Source organism: Aquarana catesbeiana, linkage group LG01 (assembly GCF_042186555.1).
Source record: "Aquarana catesbeiana isolate 2022-GZ linkage group LG01, ASM4218655v1, whole genome shotgun sequence".
NCBI lineage: Eukaryota > Metazoa > Chordata > Amphibia > Anura > Ranidae > Aquarana > Aquarana catesbeiana.
In genome coordinates, this window is record NC_133324.1 from 673507865 (window position 1) to 673527959 (window position 20095).

At 43.0% G+C, this 20095-nt stretch overlaps 1 protein-coding gene across 13 annotated transcripts in view; it reads left to right on the top strand.

Moving 5' to 3' along the window:
* Nucleotides 1-20095, top strand: part of ALPK1 (alpha kinase 1) — a 189649-nt gene that overhangs the window by 64520 nt on the left and 105034 nt on the right. For 6 of the 13 annotated variants that reach the window (XM_073602555.1, XM_073602591.1, XM_073602601.1 and 3 more), the window contains one exon: nt 6771-6811. The exons of the other annotated variants lie outside the window; for them this stretch is intronic. The gene's annotated coding sequence lies outside the window, so the exon portion shown is untranslated. The remainder of the gene's footprint in view (nt 1-6770; nt 6812-20095) is intronic. 13 annotated transcript variants of the gene reach the window in all.

The window sequence follows — 20095 nt, forward strand, 5'->3', positions numbered from 1 at the left end:
CAATACATATTCATGAAAGACAAGCCCTTCTAGGCTCTTTTAACATTGACAAAGACCTAGCTGTTTTCAGGCCGCCATCTGACTCGTATTGAGTGTAGAGGTGGATGACCAGATTAGTGCAGCCCGCTAGATTATTTCTTAAATCGTTAGGCCTCGCCCGCCTAACAATTTGGCTCAATTGTCATTTGTGACAAGTCTGTCATTAGTCGATAGGTTCTTTTGGACTTTAACAGATAGAGATAATTTCCTTAACTTCCATTTCATTTGACAAGAGACTACTGTGGCTAGAGAGGAAGTGCCTGTGCAGTTTATGGATTAAGGCTTTAGTCACTTCAAAGGCATCTTTGATGTTAAAGATATGTGTTTTACTAAAGCCAGTAAGTTAGTTATTGCCAAATTTGGTTTTAATATGGTTTAAATTTTGGGGATCGACCTATTCTGTTTATTGGTAGGAGATGCATTTTTCAGGAAAAAAGAAACGTATTATAATACGTTTTTATTGTTACCGCATGGGGAAAACAACAGGTGCACTGATTTTTGGCATTGTAAGTAATGAATGACTAATGTCTGAAATACAGCTGAAATGCTCCCAAGGAGACTGGCAGGCATGTCTAATGAGAGGAATGTCATATTAGACAAATAAATTGACCAATTTCTTCAACAATAGATTTCAACCAAGACTTGGGGTGGCATAGGTCGCAGAAGCCCCTAGCCTTAGGAATTGCTTTGGGCTTGTATCTGTTCATACCCAAACTTTTGGAGAATGGTTTGCCACATGTATAAACCAGTGTTCAAAAGTGGTTTATATTAATAGTATTAATTAGCTTGGCTCACATAGACCAGATTGTGATAGAAACTGACTTAATTCACTCTTTTACAAATGGCAGGTGGCACATTTTTAGTAACTTTACATGCTTTATAGGGTTTTTTGCCTTCCTCTGGATCAAATGTGGGTATAGGTTTGTACATATGGATATGTGCATATTTTCTATTTTTTTTTTTTCTATTGGTTGAACTAGATGGGCTTGTGTGTTTTTTTAACCTTTGGGGGTTATTTACTAAAGTCAAATCCACTTTGCACTACAAGTGCACTTGGAAGTGCAATCATTGTAGATCTAAGGGGGACATGCAAGGAAAATAAAAAACAGCATTTTTGCTTGTACATGATTGGATGATAAAATCAGCAGAACTTCCCCTCATTTCAGATCTTCCACTCAGATTTACAGCGACTGCACTTCTAATGCCGCGTACACACGAGCGGACTTTACGGCAGACTTTGCCCGGCAGACTTTTCGCGGACTTTATGACGGACTTTCCGAATGAACGGACTTGCCTACACACAATCCACCAAAGTCCGTCAAATTCGTACGTGAGGACGTACGACCGGACTTAAATAAGGAATTTCATAGCCAGTAGCCAATAGCTGCCCTAGCGTGGCTTTTTGTCCGTCGAACTAGCATACAGACGAGTGGACTTTTTGACCGGACTCGAGTTCGACGGATAGATTTAAAACATGTTTCAAATCTAAGTCCGTCCAACTTTTGAGCAAACAAAGTCCACTGGAGCCCACACACGATCAATTTGTCCGACGAAATCCAGTACGCCGGACCAAGTCTGCCGTAAAGTCCGCTCGTGTGTACGCTGCATAAGTGCACTTTCAAATGCACTTGCAGTGCAGAGTGGATTTGGCTTTAGTAAATCAACCCCTATGTGACTATATAATTTATACCACAGATTAATTACAGTGGTTAGTATTAAGAAATCTGATCACTATAGATCTAAAATGGATCAATCATTTTTACATACATTAAGATGAGGGGCTTAGCAAATTTCAGGTTTGCCTGCCATTATTAAATTCGTAAGCAGTAGAGCATTGCAAAGTATTTGGTATTTTTGTTTTACGGCACTGAAGCCCTGGATGAATGTTCCATTTCTGTCTGCATAAAGTTGTTTCTCCCTGTGTTTGCCAGGCTGTCCCCTACTGTGTTTCTTCCCTTAACTAAAACCATGCTGACAAACAAACTGGAATACTGCACCTAAGCAGATGAACTCCACTGTGATGGTTACCCATGTTATCTGTGTATATACAGTATCTCACAAAAGTGAGTACACCATTACATCTTTGTAAATATTTTATTATATCTTTTCATGTGACAACACTGAAGAAATGAAACTTTGCTACAATGTAAAGTAGTGAGTGTACAGCTTGTATAACAGTGTAAATTTACTGCCCCCTCAAAATAACTCAACACACAGCCATTAATGTCCAAACCGCTGGCAACAAAAGTGAGTACACCCCTATGTGAAAATGTCCAATTAGCCATTTTCCCTCCCCGGTGTCATGTGACTTGTTAGTGTTACAAGGTCTCAGGTGTGAATGGGGAGCAGGTGTGTTAAATTTGGTGTTATCACTCTCACTCTCTCATAATGGTCACTGAAAGTTCAACATGGCACCTCATGCGCAAAGAACTCTCTGAGGATCTAAAAAAAAGAATTGTTACTCTGCATAAAGATGGCCTAGGCTATAAGAAGATTGCCAAGACCCTGAAACTGAGCTGCAGCACGGTGGCCAGAACCATACAGTGGTTTAACATGACAGGTTTTACTCAGAACAGGCCTTGCCATGGTCGACCAAAGAAGTTGAGTGCACGTGGTCAGTGTCATATCAAGAGGTTGTCTTTGGGAAATAGACATATGAGTGCTGCCAGTATTGTTGCAGAGGTTGAAGGGGTGGGGGTGGGGGTCAACCTGTCAGTGCTCAGACCATACGCCGCACACTGTATCAAAATTGTCTGCATGGCTGTCATCCCAGAAGGAAGCCTTTTCTAAAGATAATGCACAAGAAAGCTTGCAAACAGTTTGCTGAAGGCAAGCAGACTAAGGACATGAATTACTGGAACCATGTCCTGTGGTCTGATGAGACCAAGATAAACTTATTTGGTTCAGATGGTTCAAGCGTGTGTGGCAGCAACCAGGTGAGGAGTACAAAGACAAGTGTTTCTTGCCTACAGTCAAGCATGGTGGTGGGAGTGTCATGGTCTGGGGCTGCACGAATGCTGCCGACACTGGGGAGCTACAGTTCCTTGAGGGAGCCATGAATGCCAACATGTACTGCGACATACTGCATCAGAGCATGATCCCCTCCCTTCGGAGACTGGGCCGCAGGGCAGTATTTCAACATTATAACAAACCCAAACACACCTCCAAGACAACCACTGCCTTGCTAAAGAAGCCGAGGGTAAAGGTGATGGTCTGGCCAAGCATGTCTCCTATTAAGCATCTGTGGGGCATCCTCAGACAGAAGGTGGAGGAGCGCAAGGTCTCTAACATCCATCAGCTCCGTGATGTCTTCATGGAGGAGTAGAAGAGGACTCCAGTGGCAACCTGTGAAGCTCTGGTGAACTCCATGCCCAAGAGGGTTAAGGCAGTGCTGGAAAATAATGGTGGCCACACAAAATATTGACACTTTGGGCCCAATTTGGACATTTTCACTTAGGGGTGTACTCACTTTTGTTGCCAGCGGTTTAGACAATAATGGCTGTGTGTTGAGTTATTTTGAGGGGACAGCAAATTTACAATGTTATACAAGCTGTACACTCACTACTTTACATTGTAGCAAAGTGTCATTTCTTCAGTGTTGTCACATGAAAAGATATAATAAAATATTTACAAAAATGTGAGGGGTATACTCACTTTTGTGAAATACTGTAAATGATCAGCAAAACGACTATAATTGCATTCATATATTATTATATTATATAATCATATAATAAAAAAAATATGCTGCTGTATTATTATTATTAACGCAAGTGCTTGATATAGACATCTTAGTATGCTCAAACAGTCAAAAAAGTATCAAATGAAATCATTTTACACAGTTCAATTCGGGTCACATGACGGTTCATAGGCAATTTTTTTTTTTTTTTTCGCAAGACAAGGCTGTCCCAATACATGCTATTCTATAAAGTAATCTAGTAACCCTTCTGTTATTGTAAATGGAAGATGCCCATAGTATGCTAGTAGTACATACTGTAGGTAGGAAGGCTTCCAGTATGATTAAAGCTGATCTAGTAGGAATGTAAAAAAATCTTCCAATACAATTATATCGATGTTTTGAGGTACATTTGCAACATTTGTAATGCATAGTTAGTGTCAACCAGTATATAGTTAAAAAAAACACATTTTTAAGGAACTCCATTATCAGCATGAACAGCTAGCTAAGCGGCAATATACAGAACATGAGAGCAATGCAAGCGAAAAACTTGTGCTGATCTTTCACACATTTTGCCAGCATACATTTAATTTGCTTGTGTCCAGGGATTCAGGGCTTTGGGTACAATTTTCATTATCAGTACTGTCTGGATTAAGTTTGTACACCCCCCCCTGCCATTGTTTGCCTGGGTTTGTTCCAAGTACTTGGTTTTCCTCCTCCAAAAAACATACTAGTAGATTAAATAGATTCAAACTAGATTGCAAACTGATTTGGATCAGGGAAAGATGCAAATGGTTTGTTTTGCTCTGTAAAACTATGCGTGATATTACTTTACATTGATATTTATGTTGATGCTATAAAAATATGAAAAATCGAGTTATAATATTAAACCCAACAGCAACACAATTATTAATGTGTTTTGAGGTAGTTGATTTCTGAGATTTATAAATGTGGCTAATCAATATTCAGAAAAAAAAAAAACTTGTTCTGTGTTTTTTATTTAAGTTCTAACAAGAACAAGAGAGTAATGCAGACAAGTACATGCATATATAACATACTTATTTTGACAGTGCTCTATCAACTCAATGTTCACAGGTTAATACAATAATAAAACAATAAGGCACACATAATAAAATCAACAAATATGTCATAGACCAATGTAATTAGCTTTTTTTTCACCAGGGTATATTGTATAATGTGTTACTTTGTCTTTCTAACAATTTTTACATTGAAAAGATGATGATAATAAATGGAGGGTGACTGTAATATGGTCAAACAATTTCAGTGTTAGCGGGTGAAAATGTCACCGTATATGGGAAACTAACAGTAACAGATTAGGACGTTGAGAGACCTGTCATGCTCAAAGTGATCCAGTAATTTTAAAATTTTGGAATCAGAAATAAATGAGCAAAAACAATCTAGCAGGCCATCAAACACATGCCCTGAGTAATGGATGTACGATAAAATAAGGTTCAGTAAAGAGCCCTATCATTGATAATATACTGTATTTATCGGCGTATAACACACACTTTTTTCCCTTTAAAATCAGGGGAAAATCGTGTGTGCATGTTATACCCTGATCCCTGCTGTCTCTGAGGGAAGAGGAGCGAGCGCAACTGAATTAGAGCCGTGATCTCCTGTGTGCCCGGCGCTCCGTCACTCACAGACACGCCTCCTGGCCCCCCATTGGGCCACTGTTCTGTCCATCATATGAGCAGGACTGGGAGGCGTGGCTGTGAGTGACAGAGCGTCGGGTACACAGGAGTTTGCGGCTTGCTGTAATTCAGCTACGCTCACTCCTCCTCTTCCCTTGGAGACGGCAGGGATAATCCAACACTGGCGAGGCTGCAGTGATGGGAAAGGTGAGGCTGCAGATGTGCACTGAACAGGCTGCATTGTTGGTCAATTTTTTTAGGCTACAGATGGGCACTAAACAGGCTGCATTGTTGGTCATTTTAATGGCTGCAGATGGGCCCTGAGCAGGGTGTATTGATGGACAATTTAGAGGCTGCAGATGGGCACTGAGCAGGGTGCATTGATGGGCAATTTAGAGGCTGCAGATGGGCACTGAGCAGGGTGCATTGATGGACAATTTAGAGGCTGCAGATGGGCACTGAGCAGGGTGCATTGATGGACAATTTAGAGGCTGCAGATGGGCACTGAGCAGTGTGCATTGATGGGCAATTTAGAGGCTGCAGATGGGCACTGAGCAGGGTGCATTGATGGGCAATTTAGAGGCTGCAGATGGGCACTGAGCAGGGTGCATTGATGAGCAATTTAGAGGCTGCAGATGGGCACTGAGCAGGGTGCATTGATGAGCTGTGACCCTAATTTTGCTTCAAAGTTCTTTATTCAAAATGTAAGGTTTTTTTTCTTAAACTTCCCTCCTAAAATTGGGGTGCGTGTTATACGCCTCTGCATGTTATACACCGATAAATATGGTAATTGGATTTGAGGGGCAAGAAAATAGTTTAGATTCTAGATTGGCCAGCTAAAAGACATATCCAACACAAATCCCTCAACCCCAGCCTCTCTAATGCCCCGTACACACGGTCGGACATTGATCGGACATTCCGACAACAAAATCCTAGGATTTTTTCCGACGGATGTTGGCTCAAACTTGTCTTGCATACACACGGTCACAAAAAGTTGTCGGAAAATCCGATCGTTCTGAACGCGGTGACGTAAAACACGTACGTCGGGACTATAAACGGGGCAGTAGCCAATAGCTTTCATCTCTTTATTTATTTTGAGCATGTGTGGCACATTGTGCGTCGGATTTGTGTACACACGATCGGAAATTCCGACAACGGATCTTGTTGTCGGAAAATTTTATAGCCTGCTCTCAAACTTTGTGTATCAGAAAATCCGATGGAAAATGTGTGATGGAGCCTACACACGGTCAGAATTTCTGACAACAAGGTCCTATCACACATTTTCCGTCGGAAAATCCGACCGTGTGTACGGGGCATAACACAATACATACAGACCTAAAAACATGAGCAATTTATGCAACAGTTATGTAACTGCAGTTTTTTCTGTTGCTCTCTTATTTTAGAACTTTTATCAATGACGCAAGGTATACGTTTGAGGACTAAAGTAAGTACAGCTATCTTCAGATCATAGAGCCTAAGCATAAACATAACTTCATTTTACTGTTACCGGTGATATGCATATACTGCACTTTGTACAGAATAGACCAATGACTTTTCTTGCTCTTACTCAAAAAGAAGCCATACCCAGTTTATTTAATGCAGAACTAACCTGTATCTGAGGACCATAAACTGAAAACGCTATTTGTTTCATCTTTAATTTTCAAAGCAAATTCACTCATCCATCTCTGTCTCTATGCTCTATTTTTTTGAGAAATCACTTTGAAAAACACCCCAATAAGCATTTTTGGTCATCTTGAGTAGGGGGCAGATGATTCATGTAGCATTTACATCCTGGAAACCATCTGCCTTTAGCTCAGGCATACTGGCAGGAGGGAGTGCTTAGCTGAAAAAAACCCTCCTCCTCTCCTTCAACTGAAAGGAAAAAAAGGTCCCATGAGGATTCCTGGGATGTATGACAACATTTTGGTCTAAGCCAGAAACCAGGAAGCAACCGAAGAAACATTTAAAATGCGGTAACATACCTTTCTATCTATTACTGATGCCAGCAGCATAAGGACAAAAATAGTTAATGTTGACTGAGAGAGTTAAGTTACCTGTGCAAAGACCAAATGGTAGGAGCCTGCTATTGAATATTGTAATTTACACCTCGCCATGGTTGTGTGCACAGGAATAAAGAACTGAAACTTAGAAAATTGAACTCCATTTTTTCCGGTTTATACATTACAACAATTTTCATTTGACTAAAGGTGTCCATAGACATTAGATGAAAGTATGTCAATGGATTTTTTTTTTTTTTTTTTTTTTTAATGGATTGGGCAACCAGTACACACCATCAGCCAGCCTCATTGGCAGCAAGTTGTGATTGGACATTTTTCTTTTTTACTAATAAGTCAGCACCGGAAGTGCATGCTGCATAAATTCTGCCACATTGCTCCATAGGCTTAACAATAATTTGGTTGACCCAGTCACCTTTGTCTGTGCCAATTCCTATTGTATATGGCCAGCTCAGCTTATAGCAATCTGGTAAATGTGTGTATGTGTGTATACATACAGGCGGTCCCCGGGTTACAAACATCGGACTTACAAACGACTCATACTTACAAACAGAGGGAGAGAACAGGAAGTGAGAGGAAATCTACTCCTAGGAATTTCACACTTGTAAGAGTTATCATGGGAAAAAGGTGTCTCCACGGGAACTGTATCACCAAGCCTTGTTTCTACAACAACCCAAAATTTTCAAAATACAAATGTCATAGGGACAGAAAGTGAGGTGACATCTTCTGAACAGGCAGCGGTGTCACTAGGGCTGGTGTCACCCGGTGCGGAAAAAGTTTGGTGTCACCCCCCCTCCACCAACTATAGTCCCCCATCAGTACAACCCCCCCTCCACTAAGTACAGACCCCCTCTCCCGCAGTACAGACCCCCTCACTCAGTACAGACCCCCTTTCCTCAGTATAAACCCCCCAATTAAGTACAGACCCCTCTCCCTCAGTACAAACCCCCCTCCATCAGTATAGAGCTCCCCCTCAGTACAGACCTCCCTCTTCCTCAGTATAGATCTCCCCTCAGTATAGACACCCCCTCCATCAGTATAGATCCCCCAAGTGCAGACCCCCTCCCTCAGCATATACATCCCCTCTATCAGCATAGACCCCCTCTCCATCAGCATAGAGCCCCCTCAGTGCAGACCCCCCTCCATTAGCATAGAGCCCCCTCAGTGCAGACCCCCCTCCATCAGCATAGAGCCCCCTCTGTGCAGACCCTGCTCCATCAGCATAGAGCCCCCTCAGTGCAGACCCCCCTCCATCAGCATAGAGCCCCCTCAGTGCAGACCCCCCTCCATCAGCATAGAGCCCCCTCAGTGCAGACCCCCCTCCATCAGCATAGAGCCCCCTCTGTGCAGACCCCCCTCCATCAGCATAGAGCCCCCTCAGTGCAGACCCCCCTCCATCAGCATTGAGCCCCCTCAGTGCAGACCCCCCTCCATCAGCATAGAGCCCCCTCAGTGCAGACCCCCCTCCATCAGCATAGAGCCCCCTCAGTGCAGACCTCCCTCCATCAGCATAGAGCCCCCTCAGTGCAGACCTCCCTCCATCAGCATAGGCCTCCCTCAGTGCAGACCCCCCTCTCCACTTGTGCTAGTAGTTCTCCCCTCTCCTCCCATAGCACCCCCAGCATATGTCCATCTACAAAGACAATACACTGTTCAGACCTCAGAACAGTGCGGGATAGGCACAGCGGCATGTCCCTCCTTGGACTCCCTCCTCCTGTGTACATGTAAACAGAGAGGAGGGAGGAGGCAGCTTTGGTCCGCTCTGCTGAGGGAGACAGCTGGTTAATAACATTCCGAGGGAGAGTGGGAGGAGCTGCCGTACAGAGGGCTGGAGGGGCGGGGTTCCGATCTGAGCCAAGAGCCAGGGGAAACACAACACCGGAGAGACACAGATCAGTGGAGTGTGCGGACCTTGCGATACCGCTGCCCACAGGTGTCACCCCTCTGGTGGGTGTCACCCAGGTGCAGCCCGCACCCCTCCGCCCCCCCCCAAGCGACACCACTGTGAACAGGGGAACAGACAGAAAAACAAACATTACATGGGTGTTAACCCTTCCGTATGCTATCTAAAAACTTAAAAACTATTGTTTTTGCTGAAGCTACACTTAAAACATTTACCTGTTCTGACTTGCAAACAAATTCAGCTTAAGAACCAACCTACAGACCCTATCTTATTTATAACCCGGGGACTGCCTGTATATATGTTCATGCAGATGGCTAAAGAAATCTCCCTATACAAGGATTTTATGAGTATACTAGTGCCAGTCATTGAGTTATTCTTATATACTCCCTACCAGAATCAGTAAAGCTAAAAATAATGATATTAACCAAACCCATAAACGTGCCATTATTATTCTAACAAGTTCTCAGCTTAAGGTTACAGGCAGCCCTATAACTAAATACCAGCGTTTCTGGCTGTTCAGGAGCCTGCTTGCTTATTCTTTTTTACTGTTTTAATTGGCTGGGACCACCAGAATTCAGAGGACACAGATGTCACTGATAGTGTGCCTAGGGAACACATTCAGGCCCATCTGTTGCCGTCTAAAAATCTCTTCATATATCCACAAGGCCCCCATTTAATTCTTGTCAGAAAGTAATGTAAATCCAGTTTACCCTCAGAAGTTGCTACAGAGATTTATGCCAATAAGCCCCCCTGCAATTTGCACACACTGTAGCTGTATAGGAAGAAAGAGCCTTCCTTTTTATGTCTGTGCATATTAACAAGAGAAGCCTGCCTTAAGAGAGTCTTTTTTGATTGAGCGCTCTCTTTATTTTTAAAGCAGCTTGTGCCGCTCCTTCCCTATGAAAGGAAAACTAGATGATAAAACAAAATACAGGGGCAGGGATGGGCAGGCAAATTGCATGACACAATGCTGTGTCCCAATGCACTTGTAATTGTCCCAAAGTTAAAGGTTCTTTAAAGCAGTACTAGAGTCACACATTCCTCAGTAAAGTTAAGAGATGCTCGTCAAGTTTATAGCATAGTAACTGTTGTCGGCCTTGCTGTCTGTGCCTAAACATCGCATGCTGCATATGTTGTATTCTTCTACATATTACTAGTATGCAAAATCTACAGGCTGTTACAATATACATAGAAAAAGTATTTTTGCTAGTTTATAACGAGTACACATTCCACTACAAGCGCCATTTACTTCAATGCAGAATTTTTTTTTATTGTAAAATGAACATAAAGTTCTTCAGTATTTTTTTTTTGTAAAGCTTAGCTGTTTGTATTTTGATGAGACACTCTTAAACATTGAGCCAAAAAAAAAGGGCAAAATAACCACTTTTTGCGATACGGCACTACGTCGCTTTAAATGACAATTGTGCAGTCATGCGTTGCACCCAAACAAAATTGACGTCCTTTTTTTTTTCCCCCACAAATAGAGCTTTCTTTTGGTGGTACTTGATCACCTCTGCGGTTTTTATTTTTTGCGCTATAAACAAAAAAAGAAGAGCGACAATTTAGAAAAAAAATGTGTAATAATTATTTCTGCACCTTGTTCCATTTTATATTTTGGTATTTATTTAGGTTTTAGACCATTTGTTTTAATTTATTTCTTCACATCAAGATTGAGGTAGCGCTACATATCTTATTACACTTTTTACTAGGGTTATGTGAGTACACTATCTTATGTTGGCAGCTCCTTGTCTACTTTATCGATTAGTTTGGTTTTTGCGCACTAGTTATTATGTTTTACCAATCTAGAAAAAAAAAGCAATATTTTTTACTTTTTGCTATAATAAATATCCCAAAAAAATATATAAGAAATTTCTTTCTCAGTTTAGGCCGATATGTATTCTTCTACATATTTTTGGTAAAAAAAAAATCGCAATAAGCGAATATTGATTGGTTTGTGCAAAAGTTATAGCGTCTACAAAATAGGGGATAGAGTTATGGCATTTTTATTATTATTATTATTTTTTTTTTTAGTAATGGCGATCTGCGATTTTTATCGTGACTGTGATATTATGGCGGACACATCGGACACTTTTGACACCATTTTGGGACCATTGTCATTTATACAGCGATCAGTGCTATGAAAATGCACTGATTACTGTATAAATGACACTGGCAGGGAAGGGGTTAAACACTAGGGGGTGATCAAGGGTTTAAGTGTGTCCTAGGGAGGTGTTCTAACTGTGGGGGGACGGGCTTCCACTGGCATCACAGCGATCACTGCTCCCGATCACAGGGAGCAGTAGATCTCTGTCATGTCACTAGGCAGAATGGGGAAATGCCTTGTTTACAAAGGCATCTCCCCGTTCTTCCGCTCCGTGACACGATCGCGGGCCCCCGGCGGACATCAAGTCCGTGGGACCCGCAGACACGGTCACAGAGTACGGGGCGGGCGAGCACGCGCCCACAATGCTACAATTTTAAGGGGACGTACCTGTACGCCCATTTGCCCAGTCGTGCCATTGGACCAACGTACATCGTTGTGCGCTGGTCGGCTAGTGGATAGGAAGAGTAGATATAGGAAGAAAATATTCTTTTAGGCAAGACTTTTATACTGATCTAATGTGGGTTTCTTTTTTTGACTAAAAGTTGAATATAGTATAGTATAGTCACACCTACAGAAGTCTATGGTGCTTGTTGTCCAAGGGAGTTTTTCGCTGTGAGTAAGTTTGAGCTTTGTAATTGTAGCGACCTTACCCTGCCTGCTGTACTCAGCTGAGCAGCAATTTATTTTCTAGGTCTGGCCAGGTTTCCATATTCCTAGTGCATTGATTTTTCCTGCCTGCTCCTGGAAGAAGCTTCCATGAATAGAGTAGAAGGGTTGATATATACTGTGTACATTATATATATATATATATATATATATATATATATATATATATATATACACACACACACACACACTATATTGTCTAAAGTATTGGTGCGCCTGCCTTTACACGCATGTGAACTTTAATGGCATCCCAGTCTTAGTCCGTAGAGGTAGGCTTCAATATTGAGTTGGCCCACCCTTTGTAGCTATAACAGCTTCAGCTCTTCTTCAAAGGTTTGGAAGTGTATCTATGGGAATTTTTTACTATTCTTCCAGAAGCACGTTTATGAGGTCAGGCACTGATGTTGGACAAGAAGGCCTGGCTCGCAGTCTGCACGCTACTTCATCCCAAAGGTGTTCTATCAGGTTGAGGTCAGGACTCTGTGCAGACCAGTCAAGTTCCTTCACCCCAAAATCGCTTATCCATGTCTTTATGGACCTTGCTTTGTGCACTGGTCCAAATCATTTGGTGGAAGAGGGTTATGGCGTGGGGTTGTTTTTCAGGGATTGGGCTTGGCCCCTCAGTTCCAGTAAAGGAAACTCTTAAAAGGGTTACTAAACCCTTTTTTTTGTTTTTAAATAACAAACATGTCATACTTACCTCCTCTGTGTAGTAGTTTTTGCACAGAGTGGCCCTGATCCTCCTCTTCTGGGGTCCCTCATCGGTGCTAGTAGCTCCTCCTCTACTCGAGTGCCCCGTCGGAGAAGCGCTCTCCTTTGGGACACCCGTGCGGGCTTGCTCCCGAGTCCTGCTTCTGCGTCTGTTGTCACAGAAAGCAGGACTTGGCCCCGCCCCCCGTCATTGGATTTGATTGACAGCAGCGGGAGCCAATGGCTGCGTTGCTATCAATCTATCCAATCGGGACACGAGGCGCCATCTAGAGCTGGTGTGCTCATCCCCGGGGAGAAAAAGACCTGGTTTAAGTGAGTAAAACGGGGGCACTGAGGGGGCTACAGCATGATAGGTTTTTCACCTTAATGCATAGAATGCATTAGGGTGAAAAACCACAAGGGTTTACAACCCCTTTAAGGTGTGAGCATACCAAAATATTTTGGACAGTTTAATGCTCCCAACTTTGTGGGAACAGTTTGGGGATGGTCCCTTCCTGTTCCAACATGACTACACACCAGTGCACAAAGCAAGGTCCATAAGACAATGTCTTGGTATGCTGACGCCTTAAGAGTTCCCTTAACTGGAACAAAGGGGCCAAGCCCAACCCTTGAAAAACAACTCCACACTATAATCCCCCCCTCCACGATATGACCTGGACCAGTGCACAAAGCAAGGTCCATAAAGACATGGATGAGCATGTTTGGGGTGGAGGAACTTGACTGGCCTGCAATTCAACCCGATAGAACACCTTTGGGATGAATTAGAGTTATGAATTAGACTGTGAGCCAGGACTTCTCGTCCAACATCAGTGCCTGACCTCACAAATGAGCTTCTGGAGGAACGGTCAAACATTCCCATAGACACACTTCTAAACCTTGTGGACAGACTTCCCAGGAGAGTTTAAGCTGTCATTGCTGCAAAGGGTGGGCCAACTCAATATTGAACCCTACGGAATAAGACAGGGATGTCATTAAAGTTCATGTGCGTGTTAAGGCATGTGGCCCAATACTTTTGACAATGTATATATATATACAGTGAGGATGGAAAGTATTCAGACCCCCTTAAATTTTTCACTCTTTGTTATATTGAAGCCATTTGCTAAAATCATTTAAGTTCATTTTTTTTTTCCTCATTAATGTACACACAGCACCCCATATTGACAGAAACACACAGAATTGTTGAAATTTGTGCAGATTTAAAAAAAAAAAAAAACTGAAATATCACATGGTCCTAAGTATTCAGACCCTTTGCTCAGTATTTAGTAGAAGCACCCTTTTGATCTAAAACAGCCATGAGTCTTTTTGGGAAAGATGCAACAAGTTTTTCACACCTGGATTTGGGGATCCTCTGCCATTCCTCCTTGCAGATCTTCTCCAGTTCTGTCAGGTTGGATGGTAAACGTTGGTGGACAGCCATTTTTAGGTCTCTCCAGAGATGCTCAATTGGGTTTAAGTCAGGGCTCTGGCTGGGCCATTCAAGAACAGTCACGGAGTTGTTGTGAAGCCACTCCTTCGTTATTTTAGCTGTGTGCCTACGGTCATTGTCTTGTTGGAAGGTAAACCTTCGGCCCAGGCTGAGGTCCTGAGCACTCTGGAGAAGGTTTTCGTCCAGGATATCCCTCTACTTGGCCGCGTTCATCTTTCCCTCGACAACCAGTCGTCCTGTCCCTGCAGCTGAAAAACACCCCCACAGCATGATGCTGCCACCACCATGCTTCACTGTTGGGACTGTATTCGACAGGTGATGAACAGTGCCTGGTTTTCTCCACACATACCGCTTAGAATTAAGGCCAAAAAGTTCTATCTTGGTCTCATCAGACCAGAGAATCTTATTTCTCACCATCTTGGAGTCCTTCAGGTGTTTTTTAGCAAACTCCATGTGGGCTTTCATGTGTCTTGCACTGAGGAGAGGCTTCCGTCCGGCCACTCTGCCATAAAGCCCCAACTGGTTGAGGGCTGCAGTGATGGTTGACTTTCTGTTACTTTCTCCCATCTCCCGACTGCATTTCTGGAGCTCAGCCACAGTGATCTTTGGGTTCTTCTTTACCTCTCTCACCAAGGCTCTTCTCCCCTGATAGCTCAGTTTGGCCAGAAGGCCAGCTCTAGGAGGGGTTCTGGTCGTCCCAAACGTTTTCCATTTAAGGATTATGGAGGCCACTGTGCTCTTAGGAACCTTAACTGCAGCAGAAATTTTTTTGTAACCTTGGCCAGATCTGTGCCTTGCCACAATTATGTCTCTGAGCTCTCCAGGCAGTTCCTTTGACCTCATGATTCTCATTTGCTCTGACATGCACTGTGAGCTGTAAGGTCTTATAAAGACAGGTGTGTGGCTTTCCTAATCAAGTCCAATCAGTATAATCAAATACAGCTGGACTCAAATGAAGGTGTAGAACCATCTCAAGGATGATCAGAAGAAATGGACAACACCTAAGTTAAATATGAGTGTCACAGCAAAGGGTCTGAACACTTAGGACCATGTGATATTTCATTTTTCCTTTTTTAATAAATCTGCAAAAATGTCAACAATTCTGTGTTTTTCTGTCAATATGGGGTGCTATGTGTACATTAATGAGGAAAAAACATGAACTTAAATGATTTTAGCAAATGGCTGCAATATAACAAAGAGTGAAAAATTTAAGAGGGTCTGAATACTTTCCGTCCCCACTGTGTGTGTATGTGTATATATATATATATATATATATATATCTATCTGTGTGTGTATGTGTATATATATATATATATATATATATATATATATATATATATATATATATATATATAATATTATACAGCAAGGTAAAAAAGTATTTGATCTCCTGCTGATTTTGTACGCTTTCCCACTGACAAAGAAATGATTAGTCTATAATTTTAATGGTAGGTTTATTTTAACAGTGAGAGACAAAATAACAACAAAAATTTCCAGAAAAACACATTAAAAAAGTTATAAATTGATTTGCATTTTAATGAGTGAAATAAGTATTTGACCCCTTCGCAAAACATGACTTAGTACTTAGTGGCAAAACCCTTGTTGGTAATCACAGAGGTCCAACATTTCTCGTAGTTGGCCACCAGGTTTGCCTACATCTTAGGAGTGATTTTGTTCCACTCCTCTTCACAGATCCTCTCCGAGTCATTAAGGTTTAGAGGCTGATGTTTGGTAACTCAAACTTTCAGACAGGCCACTCCAGGACCTTAATGTGCTTCTTCTTGAGCCACTCCTTTGTTGCCTTTGCTGTGTGTTTTGGGTCATTGTCATACTGGAATACCAATCCATGACCCATTTTCAATGCCCTGGCTGAGGGGAGGAGGTTCTCATGCAAGAGTTGACGGTACATGGCCCGTCCATTGTCCCTTTGATGCAGTGAAATTGTCCTGTCCCCTTAGCAGAAAAAACACCCCTAAAGCGTAATGTTTCCGCCTCCATGTTTGACAGTGGGGTTGGTGTTCTTAGGGTAATAATCTGCATTCCTCCTTCTCCAAACATGGCAAGTTGAGTTGATGCCAAAGAGCTCGGTCTCAACTGACCACAACACTTTCACCCAGTTCTCTGAATCATTTAGATGTTCATTAGAAAACTTCAGACAGGCCTGTATGTGTGCTTCCTTGAGACGGGGGACCTTGTGGGCGCTGCAGAATTTCAGTCTTTCACAGCGTAGTGTGTTACCAATTGTTTTCTTGGTGATTATGGGTGATTATGGTCCCAGCTGCTTGAGATCATTGACGAGATTCTCCTGTGTAGTTCTGGGCTGATACCTCACCGTTCTCATCATCATTGAAACTCCACAAGGTGAGATCTTGCATGGAGTCCCAGACCGAGGGAGATTGACAGTCATTTTTGTTTCTTCCATTTGCGAATAATCACACCAACTGTTGTCACCTTCTCACCAAGCTGCTTGGCGATGGTCTTGTAGCCCATTTCAGCCTTGTGTAGGTCTACAATCTTGTCCCTGACATTATTGGACAGTTCTTTGTTCTTGCCCATGGTGAAGAGATTGGAATCGGATTGATTGCTTCTGTGGACAGGTGTCTTTTATACAGGTAATAAGCTGAGATTACAAGCACTCCCTTTAAGAGAGTGCTCCTAATCTCAGCTCGTTACCTGTATAGAAGACACCTGGGAGCCAGAAATATTGCTCATTGATAGGGGATCAAATACTTATTTCACTCATTAAAATGCAAATCAGTTTATAGCTTTTTTAAAATGCGTTTTTCTGGATATTTTGTTGTTATTCTGTCTCTCTCTGTTAAAATTAACCTACTATTAAAATTATAGACTGATCATTTCTTTGTCAGTGGGCAAACGTACAAAATCAGCAGGGGATCAAATGCTTTTTTCCCTCACTCTATATACAGTATCTCACAAAAGTGAGTACACCCCTCACATTTTTGTAAATATTTTAATATATCTTTTCATGTGACAACACTGAAGAAATTAAACTTTGCTACAATGTGAAGTAGTGAGTGTACAGCTTGTGTAACAGTGTAAATTTGCTGTCCCCTCAAAATAACTCAGCACACAGCCATTAATGTCTAAACCGTTGGCAACAAAGGTGAGTACACCCCTAAGTGAAAATGTCCAAATTGGGCCGAATTAGCCATTTTCCTTCCCCGGTGTAATGTGACTTGTTAGTGTTACAAGGTCTCAGGTGTGAATGGGGAGCAGTTGTGTTAAACTTGGAGTTCTCGCTCTCACGCTCTCATACTGGTCACTGGAAGTTCAACATGGCACCTCATGGCTAAGAACTCTCTGAGGATCTGAAAAAAGAGTTGTTGCTCTACATAAAGATGGCCTAGGCTATAAGAAGATTGCCAAGACCCTAAAACTGAGCTACAGCACAGTGGTCAAGACCATACAGTGGTTTAACAGGACAGGTTTCACTCAGAACAGGCCTCGCCATGGTCGACTAAAGACGTTGAGTGCACGTGCTCAGCGTCATATCCAGAGGTTGTCTTTGGGAAATAGACGTATTAGTGTTTCCAGCATTTCTGCAGAGGTTGAAGGGGTGGGGGTCAGCCTGTCAGTGCTCAGACCATACGCCGCACACTGCATCAAATTGGTCTGCATGGCTGTCATCCTGGAAGGAAGCCTCTTCTAAAGATGATGCACAAGAAAGCCCACAAACAGTTTGCAGAAGACAAGCAGACTAAGGACATGGATTACTGGAACTATGTCCTGTGGTCTGATGAGACCAAGATAAACTTATTTGGTTCAGATGGTGTCAAGCGTGTGTGGCGGCAACCAGGTACAAGGACAAGTGTGTCTTGCCTACTGTCAAGCATGGTGGTGGGAGTGTCATGGTCTGGGTCTGCATGAGTGCTGCCGACACAGGGGAGCTGCAGTTCATTGAGGGAACCATGAATGCCAACATGTACTGTGACATACTGAAGCAGAGCATGATCCCCCTACCTTCAGCGACTGGGCCGTAGGGCAGTATTCCAACATGACCCCAAACACACCTCCAAGATGACCACTGCTGAGGGTAAAGGTGATGAACTGGCCAGGCATGTATCCAGACCTAAAACCTTTTGAGCATTTGTGGGGCATCCTCAAACCGAAGGTGGAGGAGCGCAAGGTCTCTAACATCCACCAGCTCCGTGATGTCGCCATGGAGGAGTGAAAGAGGACTCCAGTGGCAACCTGTGAAGAGGGTTAAGGCAATGCTGGAAAATAATGGTGACCACGCAAAATATTGACACTTTGGGCCCAATTTGGACATTTTCACTTCGGGGTGTACTCACTTTTGTTGCCAGCAGTTTAGACATTAATGGCTGTGTGTTGAGTTTTTTTTTTATCTGACCTTAGCTAATTCCTGGGAGGTAGGCCCAGAAGGTTTGGCGTGGGAAAAGATAAATGTTTGGGAGGGTCTGTTCAGAACTCTTTTTCCAGGGGCCTTCTACCCTCTGGGAGGCAGCCTGTGTTACAGCATGTGCTTGGCTGAGGGCCTGGAGAAACCTGGACCTAAAGATTTTGCTGGGTTGGAGAAGGATCTCTTTCCATGAAGAAGGTCACAGGGAAGCTGGTTAGGGAGCTGTCTCTTGACATTGTGAGTAGGACCTTGCCTAGAGCTAAAGCTTGAAAATCTCTGTGTGACAATAAGCTCTTCTGATAGAAGTAAACATAAGCCATGCCAAAACAGGCATAACCTTCCTGTCTAACGTAAAGGTAACCTGTAACATGGTGCTGTAAAGTAATGCTGCAGATGGTTACCGCCTCCCCAATATACCTCTGAAACCCTAAAAATACCAGAACATCTAGGTACGAACCAACATGTCCCTCCCCATCACACAATTTATTGGTTAATGTGTAAGCACCGTATTGCCAGGTCAGGTCACTGTCATATGTGGGGTGTGATTATCCTTTGCGGGCTCAAACAGCAACCTGGGAATATATCAGGCCCCACTTCATTTTCAAGCATCTGCTAACCATGCCTGCTAAACAGGGGCGGCCCGTGCATTAAGGGCGCATGGGCGCCGCCCCCTTTATCCTCGCCACCCCCTATATGGTTAATGGATAGATTCATGCATAATTCATGAATTACAGCGCAGGTTTTTTTTTTTTTTTTTGAAGCACCTGATTAGAGCCATGGGCTCTAATAGGCTTCAAAATAGGGTGGACACGGAGAGTAGAGCATTGCACTCGGAGTCCACCCAGATGTGTTAGAAAAGCAAATGAACATTTGCTTTTCTAACACTGAACTGCCTCTCCGCCAATCAGGAAGTGCGGGTCTGTTACCCATTTACCCATTGGCTGAAAGGTTAGGCGATCCTATTGGACACCTAGGAGGAGGGGAGGACACGCCTGGTGGAAGCCGCCGCGATCTCAGAAGGGAAGAGGACATGGAAGACGCTGCAAGATGCCTGCTGCAGCCTGTCCCCCTGCCCGATGATCCCTGATGTGCCTGCCGACCGGAAAATGGTGGACTGGCAAACAGCGGGGGGGGTTTGAGGTGCAGAGGGGGAAGGTGGTTGTTTGACCCCCCCCCCCAAAACAAAAACCACCAACCGCCACTGCTGCTAAACATCTTCAGCCGTACATTGCATTGCAACAGATTCAATTTATGTGAAGGACTTTTCCCCCTTAAGCCCCATACACACTATCAGATTTTCTGCTGATTTTTGTCTTCAGATTTACCAAAACCATGTAGTGCAAGGGCCTGCCTGATTGCATACAAATTGAAACTCCTAAGGTTTGACCTCATATTATATGGTTTTGGTAAATCTGAAGACAAAAATCAGCAGAAAATCTGATAGTGTGTATTTGTTGGGGGAAAAAAAAAGACAATGAACTGTTGCTGCTTGCAATATCTGTGTTGTCAATTGAAAGGGCAG